A 6,162-nucleotide genomic window follows, 5' to 3' on the forward strand; every position below is an offset into this window, starting at 1 on the left:
AGTTATTTAGGGATTGGAGTCAGGAAATCTATATAGAAAAGTGCCTTTTATGCATTTTGGATATGCAAGAATAAGTGAGGATATGTATTTTGACACTTGTCTCTTAATAAGATGGACATCCTATCAATGGGAATTCTATTGACCAAGACACTCAAATAAGAAACACAAAGTACTCATTTGAATGTAATAAAAGTATGATTTCATGATAAGGCTTCTGTGTGAGTTCATGTTAAGACTCCTCATTACTTCCACTTACATATATATTTAATGAAAAAGATTTGGAAAAAATAAAAGTGATTACTATTTATTGAAAGCTACATTTTATCTTTTACATGTGTATTCTAATTAATAAAGTAGGTAGCTTTAACTTCACTTTGTAAATAACCAATAATTTAAAGATTGTTGTTAAAAATCTCAAAGTATTAAACATCCAAAGTATTTAAAAAATAACAGTTCACATCTGTATGTCAGAAACAACTTCAAAATTTACAGTGTGTGTAGATAGATAGATGAGAGATGGATAGATTTGATAGATCTGATAGATCTGGTCTTGACTACAAGCTATTTTAATATAAATGTAAAGTAATTAAAATACTGTGATTTAAAAAAAAGTTTATTTATTTTTGAGAGAGAGAGCATGAGTAGGGAAGGAGCAGAGAGAGAGGGGGACATAGCACCTGAAGCAGGCTCCAGGCTCTGAGCTGTCAGCACAGAGCCCAACGCGGGGCTTGAACTCGCAAACTGTGAGATCATGACAGGACCCAAAGTCAGACCCTTAATCAACTGAGCCACCCAGGCGCCCCTAAAATACTGTGATATTAATATAGCAACAGAAAAACATATAAATGAAATAAAATACAGAAATACGCACATACGTGTGTATACATATATACATATCTCTAATAGAAGAGACAGAAGAGGTATAATGATGCTATTTTGAGAAAAATGAATTTACTACAATAGTGAGTATTTTTCTCTTTTTGATGTAATTGTATTTTTAAAAAAGATATAGAATCCCTTTAAAATAAAACTGATGCTTAAATGTGCTTTTATGTTTTTCAACAGATGCAATATGGCAAATGTATCAAAATACAAGTGCCATTACCCTTGAACAATTCCTATAGAAAAATCCTCATTACACATCTTTTTCCTGTTTCTCCTTCCTTCCTTCCTTCCTTCCTTCCTTCCTTCCTTCCTTCCTTCCTTCCTTCCTTTCCTTCCTTTTTTCTTCCCTCTTTTTTCTCCCATCACTATAGGCTGCCCCCATATTCTCCTGGAATTCATCTTCCTAAATAATCTTCCATTGATATCACACCCTAACCTCAAACACAATACTGCCATATAAGCATAGTAAAGACATCCTCAAACACACACACACACACACACACGTGTGTGTGTGTGTGTGTGTGTATATAAGTTTTATAAGATAAGATAGTTTTATATCTCAAAGGTCTCAAATCAGTTAGACATCCCATCCATCTTGGTTGGGTTCTGTGGAAATTTTATTTTCCCAACCATTCAAAACTTAAATTTCTACAGCTACAAAATCCATTTTTGAGAGACAATTTTGGGCCTCTGAGACATGGACCTGTACCAAGATTATTCTTCTAAATTGGTTTTGTGACAGTCTTCTTTTAAGTGAACAGGAAGATAGATGGGATAACAAGAAACTATTTATAGGGATTGATTTTTAAATGATTGACAGCTAAATGCAAAGGAAATATGGTTTCATTTTCTCCTAATATGGTAAATCAAATCTGTCAACCTAAATTTCCTTCAACTAACTGTCCCTTTCATCATCCTAAAATAAGAGAATGATTTCCATTAATTAGAGCCATAGCTTGAAGCCTGCCTCCCTGCACCAATTTATCATGATTTTCTCTATAATCTGGAACAAACCCATTATATTATGTTCTCCCTTCAGTTTCTAATGATCAGTAGACACACTGGAAACAAAGGCCTAGAATTAGACTATTTCTTTTTTTTTTTCCTTTCAGCTTTCTTGAACTAATGGGTGCCAATTCTTTCTTTGAATTTCAGTGGATCTTAGCCTAGATATTGGCAGTAGGAGCTGAAAATTGAACTGTAATAAAGATAAAAGTTCTTACTTGAATTTGATGCTAGAAGACTTCAAAATTAGAGTACAAAGAGTAAGTAGTTGTTTTGTCTGTTTTGTGACAGGTTTTGACAATTATGTGAATTCTTACTTTTATCCACCTTTCACATTTCCCACCAAATGTCACCAAAACAAGTAACTGGAATAAATCATGTAGTGGTAAAACCATCACTTCCTTCTTTGAAGGAACTTTCTTAATGTAGCAGAAACTACACTGCATATTAGAGACAATATCTAATTATGATCAAATTACATATGGTTTATAATCCATCTGTTAATAAAGATATAGTGCCTAGACACTTCTGTACAGAAGATTTATGCAGTTTAGTCCCATGCTTCTACTTTATAGCCAATGAGTGTAGATTTAATGGCCCACTTTTTGCCGGTATCCACAGCAGGAATAAAATAACAACAAAAGGCTTTGGAAGTTTAATAATATTTCCATTTCATGCCTGCCATGTGTAATTTGCCAAAACTCATTGGGCATTTAAGCATGATCCAAATATCAATATCCTAACAAAGAGTTTCTCTTCAAATATACTAAATAAGGCCAGGGAGCAGTTATACAAAATGAAATGACAACACTAAAGGAAACAGAAGATTGTTTCCAATCAGCATTCACTGTCAAAAACCTCAGCATAAGAGAAATAAATAATACCTGGTGTAGAGAAATGCTTATTAAGTCCCAAATATCCTCCTCTTTAGGCAACATAATCTCATCTTCTCTGAAAGACCCTTCCTTGTAAAGGTTCATTTATTTCTTTTGCAAAAGTGGATAAGATGATAAATATTCCTTAACCAACAAAGCAACAGTATTTTAAATCCTGGTATGTCAACAGGATTTAATAAAGTATTGGGGTGAATAGAACTTTAGATCCTCTGTTCATTCTGCTATACCATACGTGTAATCTTTCTACAACACTGCTCCTCAAAATGACACGTGTGGATTACCAGCAACCTGGATCAGCTGAGACTGCTTAGAAATTCAGAATCACTGGTATGTGCATTCAAGTTGGAGAAGCACTGCTGCTCCATCATATTACCTCCAAATACTTATCCAGACCTACTTGAATATCTCCAGTTACTAGGAAATCACTCCCTGGAGTAGCTTTTTCAATAATGAACAGCTTCCCAAGTAATAAATTTATTTCTCACATTAATTTCAGCAAAGATCTGCTTCTCTGTTACTTCTAGCTAATCAGTCAAGAATCTTCCCTTTAGAGGTGCTCAGAAAATGGTCCCTGTTTTTCTTTCAGGAAAGTGTTTTAGATAACTGCAGGTAGAACTTGACTTATCCCTTCACTCTTCTCCAGTTATTTTAACCATTTCTCAAGTGTCACATTTTATTGCTCTTAACATGATGCTCTATGTTAAAAACCATCATATTTATTGCCATCAAAGTGTGATTTCTAGAACTGAACATAGCATTTTTGGTGTAGTCTGGTCAATGTGGAATTGGGAAGGATTATCTTCTTACTCTATATATTCTACCACTATTAATACACCCCAACAACTGCATTGTCTTTATGGAAGAGGGAAGAAGTGGAATAGCATCATTTTGTAAATTCCTATTGCATTTTGAAAGATCTAGAATTCTAGTTACTTTCTAGTTTACAAAAGGACTGTCTTTTTTCTGTACCACCCATGTCAAATAGATTCTTTGTGCTTTGTACTTTGCACTGTCCTCCACTAACCTCAACTCCATTCAATAATAGAAGACAGGAGGCCATTTGTCTGAATCCCTAGACATCAACAGAATGCTGTTTGCAAGATACTGGACAACGAATTGTTGCACTTAAAGGTGGGATATATAAGAAACTGGATATTCAGACATGGAAATTTATCTGAAGCTACCACTACTTACTGAATTTATTCCTTCATTTCTTCAATTGTTAGACTCAGAACATCAGTTGATTCATTTGAGATTATTTAGATAAGGATCTTTGCATGTTAAGAATACATTATTTCATCTAGGCTAATGTTTTTAAAGGTGGTGTATAATGGCATCATCTCTCATACCTAAGATATTAAGATTTTGATATGCTATCATATACAATAGTTTTTAAAAGGTATGATTTGAAACATTTTATTTTGTACATTTACTGGCTAAAATCTATTTTTTCCTGCTGGCTGATATATAAAACCCCCAGTAAATAAACATGATTGGAAAATACATGCTCTGATTTCCAAACAATGATCTGCTTTTAATAAAGGACTCACTGAAGAATGGGTGTGGTGAGCAGAATGCCTTAAAGATGCCTAAGACCTAGTCCCTGTAACCTGTAAATACGTATTCATTACATGGCAAAGGGGGCTTTGAAGATGTAATTAAGACTACTGATCTTAACAAGAGAGATTATTCTGGAGTATCATTTAATTCTAAGTTAATTCCATGAGCCCTTTAGAACAGAGATTTTTTTTGTGCTGAAGGCAGAAGAAATGAGGCAGAAGGAGCAGTTAAAAGAGATTTGGCATATGAGAAGGACTCAGAGCATCTTTGCTGGCTTGAAAATGAAGAGAGAAACATGATAAGGAATGCAGGTGGCCAAAGAGTTGAGAATCTCCCTCATAACAGCCAGAAAGGAAACAGGGATCTCTGCGTGCAACTGAATTCTACCAACAACCTGAAAGGAATGTAGCCCTGCTGATACCTTGATTTCTACCCTGTAAGAAAGATCTTATAATAAAGACCCTAGCTGTGTCAGCCTTCTGACCCACAGAAGTGTGAGATAATAAATGGAGATTGTTTTAAGCCACTACATTTCTATTTTTGTTATGATAGCAATAAACAAGACAACTGGGTTCAGGGCTCCAGGGGCTGTGTGCTCTTATTCCTAAGGCGATGGCAGACACTGCTATTTTATCATAACATACTTTCTGCATCAGCTTGGACATATAGCCTTAAAACTCTTCCTAACAAAGTATCCCTGTAAAGCATTAGAAAACTTTCAGAGAAGACACTGGATGAAATTATCTGAGATTTGGATGATATTCAGTGAATACTTCTTGTATAGAGTGCCTTTTTCATAATTCTTTTCTAATTGCTTTCTTCAATTTTATTTCCATAGCAAGAAGTAACAAAAAGGGAGAGAGGGAAGGAAATGTGAAAATATGTGAGTTGAGAACAAGCTCTGACTCAGAGTAAGTTGGGAAATTTAAATGAATCTTTCAATGAATCTTTCTTAATTCTTTTCATCTATAAAAGGGATGTATTATATATGGAGTTTTTTCTTTCTGCAAAAACAAAACAAAACAAAAACAACCTTATGTGGGAGGCTACTCTATAAGGAGGGGAATGCTGATCTTCTCATGATCTTCAACTCCAGCTGCTAGACTCTCCTCTGCTAACCTCAACTCTATCCACCAACAAGAGGCCGCTGAGTCATTTACCTGGAATCCTATACCTCAGAAGAATGCTGGTTTCAAGCCACTGGACAACAAATTGTTTCATTTATCTTTCATCTCCAATGTTTTATGTTTAAAAAAAATAGACATACAGATAAAAAGGATGAAAATGAAGCCTCTGTAGCTCACAGTGAACCTCATGTTCCATTTACTATCATGATGCTACCTAATTTTCATGAGCACACATTTATGCATAGATATATATATTCAGTGTGTATCATTTATTATAAAAACTAATGGCTATGTTCTCTGCCTTTCTGTAGACATATAGGCTTATTTGTCCAATGGGGTTTGTCTAATGAAAATACCTGAGGTGAATGGCTCACTCTTTTTGATTCATTCTTGATCTAATAATTCTTTCCTTATACTATATAATATGAGAAAATAGTTCTTCTGATGCCAAGTCTATACTTTAATATTAAATGCAATTTTTCTTTAAAATTCAGATACAAATATAAACTATCAATGTGAAGTATTAATATTAGGAGTACACCATCAGAAATTCAAGGCAATGCTACTGTATTTAGTCATTTCAAGTTCTATGAGAGGCCAACCATCCTGGTTGTGTTAAAGATTTAAGATTACTGCATTGATACCAAGTATGCCTTAATATAGTATAGCATCTTCATCTTTTGACATAT

This window comes from Hyaena hyaena, unplaced genomic scaffold (genome assembly GCF_003009895.1).
Source record: "Hyaena hyaena isolate Hyena2069 unplaced genomic scaffold, ASM300989v1 scaffold_1429, whole genome shotgun sequence".
Lineage (NCBI taxonomy): Eukaryota > Metazoa > Chordata > Mammalia > Carnivora > Hyaenidae > Hyaena > Hyaena hyaena.